We start from the raw sequence: 16615 nt of genomic DNA, 5'->3' as shown, positions 1-16615 counted from the left end.
CCCGTAAACAACTACGCGGCAAGGACGTAAAGAAGACGTCCGTGCCGTATTGGGCGACTTGCGTGCCGATGATGAAGATGAAATGCTAACGAGGATAATACAACAGCCCACGAGCGGAGAAAATCTCCAACCCGGCAGGGAATCGAACCCGGGCCCCCTGCATACTAGGCGAGCACGTTACCCCTCAGCTAAGCCGGCGTACACTGGAATTCGGAAGTAACGTCTAAGAGATTTGATCTGGAAGCAGTGTACATACCCGATCATATTTTACTCCATCAGGTCACAACATCTAGCAAGCTTTGTTGAAATTTTGTTTCACAATAACAGAGTCTGTTTTCTCAAAACAGGAATAGAAGCCTGTTCAGAATCCCGCTACAATACGGAAGGTCGGCGATTTTGTCTAGAACGAAACATACTAGATTACCAGATACTACTCATCTGATTTGTGGCACTTTTTCTTCGTTCAGCGATTGAATGTACAACGACCTCAAAGTACACTCTCATCGGGAACACACTTTTCAGCAAATTTCTAAAGATGGTATTTCATAACGGCATGGAAGCGGGCTACCACATCCTAAAAATGCCGCTACTGCGTTATAAAATATTTATTTCTACTTTTTGATCGTTTAGATGCCAGTGCATTCCCAATAACGAACTTTCCACAGGATTCTGAATTTGATTACATCAGCTGTGAGCGAAACGTTATAAATGCTGCACCTTAAAACTGATCCGTAACCCTCGATACCGTCACTAATAACCTCGTTAACGATGTCGTCCACTCCCCCAGCACTGCATCTTTAACGCAAACAAACAAACAAACAAATAATCAAACAAACGGAAAAGGCACCATAAGCCGCAGAAGCTACAGTCACCACTGTGGCACCCACTGATCGTGAAACTGTTACTACTCGCAGTCTCAGGTATAGTAGCGACTTATTCTTCATTGTTAACTGGAATACTAAATGTAAAATATGGAAAACTGGATGGGCAGTAACTGAATGGAAAAGGAGAGCCCCAAATTTTCTATTATTCATCTGAAGCTTTATTTTGCAGCTTGTGGAGTATACTTATACCAAGCTGTGAAGGAAACCTAGGAGAATCTGGAAAGGTAAATAAAGTTTAGGGAGAAAAGATAAAAACTGTGAGGTTTGCTGGTGTCATTGTTATCCTGTCAAAGACTTTGGCGAACAACTGAATAGGATGGCCAATTTCTTGAAAAGAGCTTATAATATCAACAGCAACAAAAGTAAACCAAGGGCAATGAAATGTAATCGAATTAAATCCGGTGATTCTGAGGGAATCAGAGTGGGAAACAAGACACTAGAGGATGTATTAGGCAGACTGGCAATCGCGAGAAAAGAATTTCTGGGAAGGAGAAATATTTTAACGTCTACACTTCTTATTACTGAGGTCCCGGTGCATATTTTTTGTGCAAATTTTCCGGCTACTCTCAGGAGCTACTGTAGGGATTTTGATACGGTTTACACTAATGGAAAGATTTATTCAGGAGGAAGGTTTTTGTGTAGAGTTTATTAGCGCTACTGCAGACAAGTCTTCCGGCTATAAATCCTTAGTGTTATCTATGCGAAGCCGGGCGGGTCGTTGGTTAAATATAAATCTAAATGTTTGGAAATCTTTCCTGAAAGCATTTGTCTGGAGTGTAGCGTTGGATGGAAGTGAAACTTGGACGATAAATAGTTGAGGTAATGAGAGAATAGAAGCTTTTGAAATGTGGTACTGCAGAAGAAAGCTAATAATTAAACGGATAGATCGAAAAAACAAATGAGGAAATACTGAATGAAATTGGGTAAAAAAGAAATCTGTGGCACCATCTAGCTAAAAGAAAGGATCTATTGGTAGGACAAGTAGATGAGAAAAGTCAGTGTAAGGAATTCAAGGTCCCTGTTATTAAATTGTTACCAGAAGTTAATTAAGTTTACGGCAATCGGACGGTTTAATTGGTAGCAGAGCTCGTTAATGATATTCGTCTTCTAAAAATCATGACTGCGTGCCTTAACCAATACGACCATGGTCCAAGTTGTTATTATTATTAGTATGCAGTAATACTGACTGGGAAAACAGTGAATGATAACAATACAAAAAGGGGGAGGAGGAGGAAGAGATTTGTGTTTAGCGTCCCTCCCACAACGAGGTCATTAGAGACGGAGCACAAGCTCAGCTTAGGGAACGATGGAGAAGGAAATCGGCCGTGCCCTTTCAACAGAACCATCCCAGCATTTGCCTGAAGCGAGTTAGGAAAATCTCTGAGAACCTAAATCAGGATGGCCTGACGTGGGTTTGAACCGTCGTCCTCCCGAATGCGAGTTCCGTGTGCTGACCACCGTTCCACGTCGCTCCGTCTTTCACGACGACTTTACAATTCTTTCTGTCTCTGGCGACAGAGATTTTGATAATACGCCAGACTCTAACGTCCGCTCATCCTGAAATCCATCTGCTCCATAACCACAGGAGATTCTGTAGACGAATAGCGCGACGAATTGTCCGTGAAGGAGGAGTGCAAACCTTCCTCCGGAGATTTTACCTAACGATGTGGTGCAGTATTGAAGGCAATGGACTACGGACCTTTGTTAAGCTTTCTGTAGAGTCCCTAACTCGATGCAGACGAATAACGTAGTGGTTGATTTGTTCAGGACGCGGCCTCTCCCCTTCTTCGTCCTCGTTGTGTCTGAGCTATAGCTTTTCCATTAATAGCCACGTCGAGCAAGAGATGTCAAAACGTAATCTTCCTGTTTCTAGAGACGTTGCTCACGTCGAGGTGATAATCCCCAATAACACGAGTTTTCGTGATTCGTAATGGTTATGGAAAATCAAATAACATTAAAATACCCGACAGGAGAGCATTAAGAGAGAAAAGGAGGAGGAATTTGTCTGCTACGGATGAGACGAATCATTGTAAGCCCAGGAAAATGCAATGTGTGTGTGAGTTCTTACGCGGTAGAGAATTTCCAGTAGTGGAAATCATGCCACTAGTGCCGAATAACCGTAAGGCGAGATGATTCCAAACAGCAACTACATAAACAATTTTCAGATTCAGGGGGAACCGTCACTAAACGAGATTCTATACCACTATTTTCTGCTTCTTATAAAGGACGCTTTAGGAAAAAACTCAATGCATCAGTGAAACTCTTTGCACGTATCACTTTTAAGAGAAAAAATCACAACAATATGTCATTTCTGATATATGCGTGTTTCAAACAAGCAATATTTGGCCCTGTTGTCTATCTGAAAGCGCATATAAACCTATGGTAGCTAGATTTTTATTGGAGAAATTGCTTACGGACAGTCGCCTGCAAGCAGGAAGTGTAGACATAAGGGGAACTTCTTGGTTCTTAAGCATTGCGCATGCGTTAAAGGAGGAGGCTGTCACCAGCTCTGCTCAGTAACACAGAAAGTCAATGATGAAACAACACTGCATGTAACGTGCTGTCAACTTACTACCATCAGCAATGCTACAGTTTCTGACAGTTTCAAACAACTGACCCGCAAATATTTTTCTCCTCGTGCTGATTCGTTGCTGTCGCTAACTTAGTAACGTATGACCATGTTCTCCAGAAAGACAACACAGAAAGACAACAGCATATCCACGTGCTTTGCGCAAACACACGTTAACGCAGAAGTGTTCCTTCTCTTGTTACACGTGACCGACTCGTTCGAAGAGCCGTACGTAATGCTGAAAACGACGTGCTGACGTGCTGGCGTTATGGTTCGAGGTAAGAGGAAGAGGACGCAGGTGGGCAGATATTGCCAATATTTACTTTGGTCTGACTGACCCCTCTGTCCGAAATGAAACAAATTCCTCTGAAAAATAAAAGTTATCTGTTGACTCGGGATTTCGTGCAAAAAACAAGACTACTTATAACGTGTACCAACTACTCCATAAATTTGGCTTAAGACCTCCATGTCATGTGCCTCTTGCTAAATTCTGATGAATCGCTGTGACAGACGAATTCTACCAGTTTTGCGACAAATATGGGGGGGGGGGGGGGAGGGGAGGGGAGAGAGAGAGAGAGAGAATCGCCAACTTTGAGAGGGCTCAGTGAGCTGATGTTTCCTGAATCCAGGAAGAGAATCTGCCTCGGTACATAAGCTGCTTGGTTAAGTTATATGTACAATCACCTTAAAATGTAAACGAATTAAGGATCTGTGCCTAGCAAAACTGTGTATTAGTAACAGGTTTGTTTCCAAAGTATAAGATAATGTATTTAAGTACTTTTTTATTTTTGCTGGGTGTAATGATTCAAATCTGGTAATATTATGAAGGCCTATGTTGTGACTACCAATAACAGTTTCACTACAGCCACAACTTTTATTTCTGTCACAATGCATACAGTTGCAGAATCGGAATGTAAAGTACGCAAGTTCACAAATGTCACATGGGCACAAACTACAAACATAATATCAATGCTGACTTCTGATTCTACTCTGAAGTATGGGATTTAATGGGTCACTTACACACTAAATCCAAAAAACATTCGTAGATGATGAGCTGGATAGTCTATCGATGGTTTCCCTACGACCGCGACTTGGTTGGTGGCTGAACTCAGTGATACTCGCTGATTAGATTAGAATAGATTAGATTTACTTTCATTCCAATTGATCCGTAGTGAGGAGGTCCTCCAGAATGTAGAAAATGTCAGAAAAACAACAATACATGACAAATATTTACAACTCAAACAAATAAGCTAATGTACCATTCCACAGGTCCCAAGTGGAATGATCGTCATTTTTTGATGAACGGTATATGATAGGATCATTTAACAAATACTGATGCACTGAATTTAAAATAAAAAAGTTTTTTATTTATTTATAAGGTAATGAAGGTGTAATACAACTCCTATAATACTTATTTAAAATGAACATATTACTGCACTAAAATTGTGCAGAAGTTATATTATATACACAAATCAGTTGGTTCTACTGAGAAATTCATCAATGGAGTAGAAGAAGTTGGCCACCAATAAATCCTTTAGGCTTCTCTTAAACTGAATTTCACTGGTTGTTAAGCTTTTTATGGCTGCTGGCAAGTTATTGAAAATGTGTGTTCCTGAATAATGCACACCTTTTTGTACAAGATTAAGTGACTTTAAATCCTTGTGTGGATTATTGTTATTTCTGGTATTGATTCCAGGGATTGAGCTGTTGGTTTGAAAAAGTGATGTATTTTTAATGACAAATTTCATTAAGGAATAAGTATATTTGGAAGCAGTAGTTAGTGTCCCTAGTTCCCTAAACAGGCTTCTGCTGGATGTTCTTGAGTTCACACCACATATAACTCTTACTGCACGTTTTTGTGCCCGGAAAACTTTAGCTTGGCTTGATGAATTACCCCAACAAATAATCCCATATGACATTATGGAATGAAAGTAAGTATAGTATGCCAGCTTTTTCATTTTTATATCCCCTACGTCTGACACATAGGGGGTGTCTAAAGCGGAGTGTCAACCGAACTGGCTCCAGAATCGTAACTGCTCACTTGACGATTTTATAGCGCTGTGTGTTAAATACTGGCAGAGCGGAAGAATATGTGTCCCGCTTATTTATGAACTGCAGTATACCTGGCCCGAGGATACAGCAGTTTGTATGAATGCGGTCTGTTTATTGATAAATACACTGCGCAGCAAAATTAAAGGATCACTTTTTCGAAAGACCTAAACTGTCTCCCATTAGAAAGCATGAGTTTAAATTTTCACTCAAATGTATCTACAACCTTCCTCTGTAATGTTTCACAAGTATCCACACATGCGAGAAAAAAGGGAAGAAAGCCACAAAAGTCCATGTGAGTTCTAAGGCGGGTTAATTACGTTGGCACCGTATTGCACAACAGTTCTGCCCAACGCCACCGTGGACGGGTCTCTTGGTAAGATGGTCGCCACACCCCACCTCTTACCCACATTTCACCAGTTTCTTCGACGTCTCTGCTGTGGAGGACGGAACCAAGACACGCAGCTCTGAAATCACGTCGTTTTCGTATGGGTGGCCGGGGAAAACATTTCGGAGAAATCTTTCCTGAGCACGTTAAAAATATACCTTTTAGAATCTTCAACTCCAAATCAACCGCGAGGCTGCTGTAATGCCTTAGCGTTAGCCAACCCCTTCCACACACTTTAGCTGAATTTGCCTACCTTCAGGAGGTAGAGCAGCAGCAAGGCTGAATTGGTGTCGAAGTTCCACACAAGTACATTTTTAAAGTGCTCAGTCGAGGTGCAACGGGTGGCACCAAGGGTGTCGCCGAACTGGGCGGTCTTCGAAGGACACTTTGCCGTTTTATTCACGAATGTGTCAATTTCGAATCCTCCCACATTCACGCCACGGGAAGGGAGGGGGCGGGGGGAGGGATGCTAAAGCATACAAGCAAGTTACTGTGTCGGACTACGTTCAAATTTCGTCGAATAGTTTTGAACGGTCCCTAGTTGTTCCACCGTGTATGGCATAGCAAAAACTGTTGTCACGCTCAGTGGGGTTTCAGCCCAACAGTATACTGAGAGAAAAGTTAAAACATCCGAGGGAGTCAGCAGTGGTCGGATTTGTCAATAATGGAGTCCGGTTGCTCATCGCACTGCAGAACCATCGTTTCCGACAGCGAAATGTGTGGTAATCACCGCGCCAACGGAGCGGGCGATTTCATTGACACCCTTCATGCTAACCGCTGAGGCCTGTTCATATCGATAGTGAGCAGCGGTGTGCCTTAAATGTTTACCTCGGCCATCTACACGAAAACAACGTGATTTCAGCGCTGGGTGTCGCGGTTCTGACCTGCACCGCAGGCACGTCAACAGAAGGAGTGACATGTATTAAAGAGGGCTCGTGACAACCTTCTCATCGAGTGACACGTCCACAGTGGCGTTGGCAGGAATTATGGTGAAATTTTGGGCCAATCTGACACCATTAAACCACCTCACAACTCACCAGATCTTCTGGGCAGCGTCTTATTTTTCGCATGTGTCGACACCTCGCGTTTTGAAGTGTCGCCGAGACGATGGCTGAAGCCACAAAGTGCCTCGCCTTCGCTCCATTGTAGAGTTGTAGACATCTCTGAACTAAATTTCAGACTTATGAGTCACAATGCGAGACAATTGCGGAATTTCGAGTAAATAATCCTGTAATTTTGTTACGCAATGTAAAGTAATTCACTTTACATTCACACTTATTAACGAAAATGTTACACATGACGAACACAAGCCAAAACTACAAATGTTACTGGTATTTCTGAATAGAGTACATAATTCTGCTGCATAGTGCAACAATACCTGTCACACCATTTTATTCTACGTTAGGCACTAGGCTTGATATGTAGAAAACTAAAGCAAGCCATGATTATCAATAGGTCTTACTGGGAAACAGTTGCATATTAATTGTAAATAATAAAGAACGAGAATAAATTTGGTAGATTCTTTAATTTACACCACCTTTATTAACAATCGGAATTTACATTTGCAACAAAAACAGGGTTTTCGTCGGCAAAACGTAATTAGAAATAAGAATATGTGCATATTTCATTAAAATGGCAATGAGATTCGTGTTAATTATCATAATTTTTTATGAATTTTACGTTTAAACGACGTTGGTATTCGAAATAAATGGAAAAAACGATCCAGCGTTTACCAGATTCGAGTGCAGCCGATTTCTTTCTTACCATATTTGTATGATTCACGCAAATGCTCGCAGTACACGCAGCATTGTTTAAAATTCGGAATCCGCTGGAAGTCGAGACCAGCCACCCCCCCCTCCCCCTTCCCCACTCCCTCCCCAACATGGCGAGCGAGCACTCTACTGCTGCTCGTCGAAAAAACGATCTTACTATAGGCCGGCCGGAGTGGCCGAGCGGTTAAAGGCGCTACAGTCTGGAACCGCACGACCGCTACGGTCGCAGGTTCGAATCCTGCCTCGGGCATGGATGTGTGTGATGTCCTTAGGCTAGTTAGGTTTAAGTAGTTCTAAGTTCTAGGGGACTTATGACCACAGCAGTTGAGTCCCATAGTGCTCAGAGCCATTTGATCTTACTATATACAGCGTGTCAAAGATGCTCAGTGAACTTCAAAGTCGATTTTTCTGGAGAATTTTTGAGAATATCATAGAGATGCGTTACAGACTGGTGTTTGAGTTCTGAGCTTCACGTATCACATTTATAAAAAATTACAAGAAACGGATTCCCGTGTGGTCTTCCTTGTTAGGCTTAGACCTTAGCACAATATAACTTCGAAATCTGGCACAGAGTTCCTAGCCTACTGTGCTGCCAAGAGAATTTCGCCCCTCCCATATTACATGGTGCTTCAGGGCAGTTCCAACAGCCTTCGAGGGGCGACATGATCACCGTCTTTTAGGGTATGGCTATTTCTTGCTAACAATATTCCGTCTTTAGCCACAATTTTATTTTCTAATTACGGTCCAGCGCGTCTCGGAGCTATAAATCCGTTTTCAAGTAGTGCATAAACATAACGGTCTTTACATATCTTCCAGTTTTTCTCAGTAATAAAATGCCGCAGTTGTTATTTATGGCGGCATCAATGAGAGAAAGAGAGTACTGCAAAATATTGCCTGCGTTTGACCACAGAACATTGGACTTGCGCATTGGCGAAAAACTTCCACATTTGCACTTACATTTTAAACAGTACATGACTCAAACGACCCATTTACATCAATGTGACGGAGTACAGAATTTCTTATTACTTCCGTTTACACTTTATGACGAAAGAAAAGAAAACGATAGAGGAATGACATTTAAAAATTTTTATTTTACATTGTTACGTGTTCCACCCGAGATTAGCATGCTTATTATCATGAAGAGCGTCTGAAATCCTTGTTACAATTTACTGCTTCTATTATTATTTATATCTGTTGACATTTTAACCACATTATTTTAGTTTGTATATACACACGAAATGAAACAACCTACTACAAAAAGACTGTGAGGGCGAGAAAGAAAGGGAGAGAAAAAGAAGGAGAAAGAGAGAAGAGAGACAGAGAGAGAGAGAGAGGAAGAGAGACCAATGTAATTGGAATAAGATGGATACGAGAGACTGTATTCATGTTTAAGACAGGGATACGGGCATATTGTTCATTAACGTCTTGTGAGTCGGTTGTGTTAAGAGACAGTCGAAACTAAACACAGAAAGTAATTTGATGCGTAATTATGTCAATAACAGAATAAAAAAGTTAACGCTTTTCGTATTACGCAAGGCACTCAGCAGTATTCGATAATATTCATAAAAGTTGCAAACGGTTGGTTGTCTTTTGTGGTCAATTTATCCGTATTTTATTAGGAACACGAGCTCCACAACGTCATTTTAACTATGTTCTGTCAGGTTTTATTGGAGTGTGGAGTGCTTGTGAAATTTTGTCTGTGATGGTGTTTAGTTCTAATCAGTCATTCGGCTGTCTTATCCTTTGTCGTATGTCATTGTCGTGCTGTTGTGGTCGTACAACACTACCCCTGCTACTGTTATACCACAACTTAAAAGGCTGGAGAGAGTACGTATAATGAAACTATGTTGTTAAACCAATTATGGTATTTAGAAGCAGTGCAATGTTACCCTCTGAAAGGAATTTTGTTGCTTTGACCATGATGTGCCTAAACGAGGTTGCCTATCGGACGTGAAAATCAGAATTACGCAATTATACAACAAGTAACAGATAATATTTTACCTATTTAAATTGTTCAAATGATAAAGGAAAACGGTCGCCAGCCTAATTAGGCATAAGAATGTGTAACATTCCTGTTCAAAAAATGGATTTAAGTGACTTCAATGGGTAGAAACAGCCTATACTTTCCCACACGAGAGTGCAATGATCCCAGTTACAAGCATATGTTAACGTTAAAGAGAGTGCTAACAGTTATAGCGGAACAAACCTATCTGCATAAGCACAACATATAATGACACACACTTTTGCGTTCAGGGCTTAGTCAAACCGAATACTTTCAATAACACTACTATTAAAGCTTACTGCAGAATTATAAAATTGGGCATGAATTTAGTCCCTCTTTACGAAATATTTTTCTACCTGACATCAAAATTAAATAGAGTTCACTAGCAAACAATTCCTCACAGTTCTCTGAAGAAAAGAAGTTACTATTTTTATAGGTAAAGCTCTTTCTGTTAATAATTTTCTATCAGTGACCACAAAAAAACAGAATATGGAACCTGTTAAACTAGCAACATATTCTTTAACACACATAGGGACCAAGAATTTAGCAAATATGAATATATAACTTTCAACAGTGGTAGTTTTTAACTTTTACTGCACTGGGAGACAAACTGACATAATTATAAGACAATGACTCACCCTTTTGCATTTTTCAACAGGTTGCACTATGATTCTTTACTATGCAAAACACTTTGAACCACAGTTTTGAAAACACCTACCTTTGAAACTGACAGTAAATTGGTTTAACGTCTGTTTTTACTATTTCATTACTTTAAAATCAATTATTAATTTTATGCTTTTTGAAAGACCACAAACATTGAAATAAGCAGTTTCAGTTCCATAAATACCTTCAGCAAACATCATTTACTATCTCACACACTTTTGCCACATTAACTTTTAATTTAATTACATTATTCTTACTGTATTTAAGTGGCATTATTTAGTTAACAACTGGGCTTTAATATTTTCACAACATGGACACTCGGTACTCATATTTAGCATGGAAAGGATGCTAAGTGGTTATGTGACTAGGGATAATTGAAGGTAAGATTTCAATGTATAGTTTTTGGTTTGCCTTATTATTGGAAACAAATAAAACATCCACATAAACTGATCCTTCACTTTACATTTCTACAACCCCTTATTTTCGTTGCAGTTATTGCGCAACGTGGTGGCGAGTACGTCCTGGCAGGTGGATCAGCAGTTGATAATGATAAAGCTCTGTCATTTCTTGGTGGCGATGATAGATACCATTTCCAAAACAGAGCTAGTTTAGTAATCCATCCATCAGAGGCTTTGGCACATTAGAAAACGGCACAAAAAGCCTCTCTCGGCACCAGCACAATCCACTTTATATAAGCTGTTGGCGGTTCAGTAGCTCGTGTCAGACTAACTCTAGGTTCCACCTCTTCCTTCATGCCAACCACATTTGCGCGAACTGCATGATTCTGTTCCCGAGGGGAACCACAACACGTTTTATACATATAAAGAACTAAGAACCCTAAGTGAGGACCAGCAAACACAAAGTAGGAAACAAACAGTTTGAACCAAGCAGATCAATTACACATATTGATATTTCTACAAAAAATTATTCACACAAAAATTACAATTATATACAGTAAGTTTCGACTCCCTCCAAATGAGGCAAAGACTAACTGATAGAGACACTACCTTATATAGGATCAAACCATGACATCAAAGTTTTTAACAGAGAAATAATATTTACAACAGTTTAACTGCAAAATGTTAATGAAGCAAAAGGCAAAATATGTTAATAGAGCCTGAGAGCTTTGGTGTTACAGTCGTAGGTGTATAAACATGTCACTATGTTCGCAGGAGAGCTTCTGAAAAGTTTGGAAGGTAGGAGACGAGGTACTGGCAGAAGTAAAGCTGTGAGTACCGGGCGTGAGTCGTGCTTCGGTAGCTCAGATGGTAGAACACTTGCCCGCGAAAGGCAAAGGTCCCGAGTTCGAGTCTCGGTCGGGCACACAGTTTTAATCTGCCAGGAAGTTTCATATCAGCGCACACTCCGCTGCAGAGTGAAAATCTCATTCTCATTCTCATTCATGTCACTATGTAATGTAATGTGTTCCGCTTTGCCGACTTCTCCACATGTTCATATGTCTGTGGCGTTTAGACCAACACGATGGAGATGTCGTGGGTGCGGTCCATGACCTAAGAAAGTGGACCATATCACGTGGCAGATTTACATATTTCATGCTCATTCTTTCTCTGATGTTCGGAATGAATTTGTGTACTCTGCGTCCTTTGTTTGCTGTGTCCCATTCAGTCTGCCAGGTATTATTTCGACATTGAGTGAGTTGTTTCTTGTCTGTTATTTGTTGGCTTGTAATTTCCTGTACTTTCTCCGGTCTTCCCTTTTTCCATCCAGTACGCTGCAGCTCTGAAACGTACGGTAATGTCTATTGGGTGCATACCCAGGACGACGCGTAATGCCTCTATAGATGTTGTCACAAACGCTCCTCACATTCTCTGTAGGCATCGTACTACGGTTTTGTTCGATGCGAGGCAGAGACGATGGGCACATGTGCTGGCTGAAAAGCTCAGAATGGACTCAGACAAGGCGATACGGTAGATTAGTATCGTCTGTAGTGGTAACGTAAACTGTGAAGTGTTGAGTCTGGTTAGTGCAGGCATCAGTTTTGTCGCTTTAACAGTCATGAGTTTTGCGTGGTTTTTGAATGAAAACTTTCCGTCAACAGATACTCCGAGGTGTCTTGTCGTACGTTTTCCTTGTGTCGTGGTATTGTGAAGTCTCATTGATTTCTTTGTAATTCTCCCTTTAGTAGTCGGTAGACAGTTTTGTTGGCTACTAGTTGAAGTTTGTTGTTGTTTCACCAGTTATTTACTTTTTGTATCTGTGTTGCCTTTAGTTCAAGATTTGCTCTTGAGTTGGCCGATGTTTACCATTACGCCGTCTGCATAAGCAGTCACTCCTGACGTCCTGTTCTCCGCATCAAGGGTATTTAAAAGAAGTTCTATAGCTATGTCCCAGAATACGGGACGCATATAGACCCCTGTGGGCAGCCTTTCGTAATTCTTTTGACGATCCTCTGATGGCCTGCGCGCCATTCTACAACTCTGTTGTTGCCGTAGTCTAGGAGACAGTAATATAACGATGTCGGTATCAGCATTTCCCTAAATCTTGCAAATAGAGCATGCCGCAAGAGGTTATCAAAGGCACCGGCTACGTGAATTAGGGTGGCAACTACATATTTGTCTTGTGTCTTTTGTATTGTTTGCAGCGCATTGTTAATGGCGTCATTTCTGAGGTCTGAACCCAAACTGGTGGTGCATAAGGCCGAAGAGCTGTCTGTGCGACTCAAGTCTAGTGAACAGAAGTCTTTCCTGAAACTTAATCAACGTGTTTATCAAGCGAATTGGTCTGTAATCCTTCGGATCCGTTGGGTCTCTCTCCTCAGTCTTCTTGAAGGTTACTGCATCGGCAGATTTCCATGTTGTGGGTATATCGTGTTGTTGTAAGGCGTCACTCAGTAATTCGGTCGGAAATGGTATGATCTGCGATGCTGTATTCCTGATAGTTTCTGTGTGAATTCTGTCAAGCCTGAGGCTTTTTTTGGTTTGAATTTGTTTATTTCCAGGGCAACTTCCTCCTAAGTGAAGAGGATGACTACTTGGTCAGCAGCGTAGTTGATTTTTATTAGTCGGCGAAGACTGATATGTTGTTGTTGGTCATAAGTCGGGTCGTCGTCCAGGAGAAGGTTTTGTAGAAGGTATACTGCAGAACTTCCCCAGCCTGACGTCTCAGTGCGGAGAGTACAAGTGATGGTTTGATTTTGTCAGTCTGCACTTTGTACGATTGTCCCCACATATATTTTTTTTAAACTGAGACCGCACGAAGTTGTCTCAGTGGTCCTGTCTTGTCTTGTTAAGTTTGTTTTTGTACCTGTCTTTAGCATCGTGATCATTTGGAGTCTAATTTACCGTTCTTGTGCCGTTTTTTACCTTTGATACTGTCATCTTTTATCTCGTGAGTCTTCTCGGAGTCTAGTCAGCGTTGTGGACCATAGCGTTCCCTGCTTGATTTTTTCGCTCGCTACTGGTATGGCAGCTGATTGGGATCATTGTAATACGTGTGTTGGTGTGCAAACTCTGAAATCAATGCCATCGTGTGTAGCATAAAGGCGTGAGTTTGCTAGTTCACCTTGGATAGCAGCAACCATGGATGCTGTGTCGTGTGTGTGTTTGTGTCAGTAGTCATTGCTCTGTTTGTGACTGTTACGTTGTGATCTCTGTTCAGTACGAAAAGGTTAGATTGGTTTATTGTGTCTACAACGCCCTGTCCTCTGGCGTCCGTTCTGTCGGCATGCCAGAGGGCATAAGTAAGCGTCTGCCTCTGGCGAACTTTGTTGCCAGAAGAGTGAATGCTTCTATACCGATATTCGCTGAAACGCACATTCTCTTAGCATTTCCCAGTTGTACTGCGCGTGATGACCGTCGAGATCTTAATAGATTGAGTGCCGGAACCGAAAGCTTGTTTAAATTTAAACCTCCGTCCCTGTTTATCAGATTTTCCGACAACTCGGCTGTATTCCTGAGAACACTGAATTATTCATTTTTACTCTCACACCACGTGATTTATAGCCACTTTATACTGTGGAAAATATCATACAGTTTCGTGGGAATCATAGGAAATCAATACCGAATGGTGGAAAACAGACTGTTATTCCGCGAGTAGACTGTTTGACATGTCTGAGCGATGCTGGGCGCGTAGCACGCGCAGTGTTCCCAGCAGCAGGATGCTTTACCAGGGGAGGTAATGCCACTGGAGATGCGTACAACGCTGATTTCATGAGGACGAAAAAATGGAACATCTTCCCCGACCTTCAGATGCTTCAGTTTGAATATTAAATGAATCGTTACGGTGCCAGATACTTTTTCAGGTCTCAAACATCTGTGATTTACATCTGCAGACTGAAGAGACAAATGAAAATGTGTATCAAGGCCGAGATTCGAACATCACTAGACAGATGCTCTAACAGTTATGCCACCCTACTACAGTGACTTGGCGCAACTGCATAGAATACCCTAGCACCGCTCTCAATCCAAATTCCCCTTCACGCCTCAGCCGACTTCGCATTCCACCTAAACTAAAACAACATTGCAGAGACTCTCCAACTGTACTGGAATAGGGTCTCAACATCGAACGAATTGGGGGATCATGCCCGAAAGCCAAGCATAGGTGCTTCAATCAAATGAAATTATATGCTGTTCGTGCTTAGGTGTGATACGAAGTGGGCTGAGGCATCAATGGGAATTTGGGTTGAGGAAGGAGTCGTGCAAGTGTAGTTGTGCAAAGTCACTGTGCCAGGGTGGCGTAGTGGTTAGTGCATCTGCCTAGGGAGCAGAAGACCTGTGTTCGAATCCCGGCTTTGGCACAAATTTTCATTCTTTTCTTCAGTCTGCATATGTACATCATAAATCTGAATATTGGTAAGATCATGTGGTTTTCACTGGAGAAATAACTAAAGATCCGTGAGACCATTCAGAATTTGGTAAGGAACTAGAGCAATTTATTTGTGGATCGGTCCTGTTAGGGATTCAGCCTTACTCTCCGTTTGCAGAGGAAGGCTGAGCTCAATTTCGTTTTCGGCACACTGCGGTCATGGTGACTCACTGTCTTGCTGGAACAACACTCCTGAGGAGAAGCGGCACATTGGAGAGTTTATAACACTACCGTCCGCTACTGTCATACCATAACCTCTAAGCTAGAAACAGTTCGTATAATGAAATTATTTTTATTAAATCAATTACAGTATAAGGAAACAGGGCAGTGTTACCCTCTGAAAGGAATTTTGTTGTGCTGACCGCGATTTACCTAACGGAGGTGTCTTATCGGAAGTGAAAGTCAGCATTACGTAAATATTTAAACAGTAACAAAGAATATTTAACCTATCCACACTGTTCAAAAAATAAAGAAAACGGTCGCCAGCCTAATTAGGCATAAGAATGATTAACATTCTTGTTCAAGAAAATAGGTATGAGTAACTTTAACGGACAAACACAACCTATACTTTGCCACACGAGAGTGCAATGAACTCTGACACCTGCATATATTAACGTTAAGCTTGGAGCTGACAGAGCAGAACAAACCATGTGCATAAATATAACAGATAACGATACAGAGCTTAGTCAAACTGAATGGTCTCAATCATATTACTATCAATATTCACTGTAGAATCATAAAATAGACATAGATTCAGTATTTCTTTTACCAATTAATTTTCTATCTGATATGGAAAAAATATTTCACTAGCAAACTATTTCTCACTGACCTTTTGGATAAAGAAGTTACTGTTTTCATAGATAATGGTCTTTCTATTAATCGTTATCTAGCATGAGCACAATTGACAAACTGTGGATCCTGTTACACCATTAATATGCACTTTTAATATACAAGAGAGACAAGCACTTAACAAACATGAGTATATAACTTTCCACAAATGCAGTTCACGACTTTTACTGCAGTGAGTCACGATATTGACATATTTGTATGAAACTGACTCACATTTTACAATTTACAACAGGCAGCACTATGATCAATAACTAAGCAAAACTCTATAAACCTCAGTTTTAAGAACTTTTAATTTTTAGAAGTAACAGCAAATTGTTTACTAAGAAGAACATTTCAAGCTAAACTGTCTTTATTACCAAAGTCTTCTGCTTTCACGTAAGTGATTAAATAGCTAACTTAGAAAGTCTTTAAATTGGACTGTTTCAATCACTGGGAGGCTTTCACAAAGCTACATTTACTACCTCCCACAATTTTACCAAATCTACAGTAAATCTGAATACTGCTCTTCTTACCAAATATCAAACAACATTATTTAATTAACTGTTTGGCTTGAGGCTTTCATTTTTTCCACAACAACGACACTCGGTAATTATAGTTCAAACGGAGGGGAACCTG

The 16615-nt window shown here is 40.9% G+C and overlaps 1 non-coding gene across 1 annotated transcript; it reads left to right on the top strand.

Annotated features, from left to right (window-relative positions):
* Positions 1-15011: 15011 nt before the first annotated feature.
* Trnap-agg (transfer RNA proline (anticodon AGG)) lies at positions 15012-15083 on the top strand. Its single transcript has one exon. It is a non-coding gene; the product is annotated as a tRNA-Pro (tRNA).
* Positions 15084-16615: the final 1532 nt, after the last annotated feature.

Source organism: Schistocerca serialis, chromosome 7 (assembly GCF_023864345.2).
Source record: "Schistocerca serialis cubense isolate TAMUIC-IGC-003099 chromosome 7, iqSchSeri2.2, whole genome shotgun sequence".
NCBI lineage: Eukaryota > Metazoa > Arthropoda > Insecta > Orthoptera > Acrididae > Schistocerca > Schistocerca serialis.
This window is presented reverse-complemented; position numbering and strand designations above follow the sequence as displayed.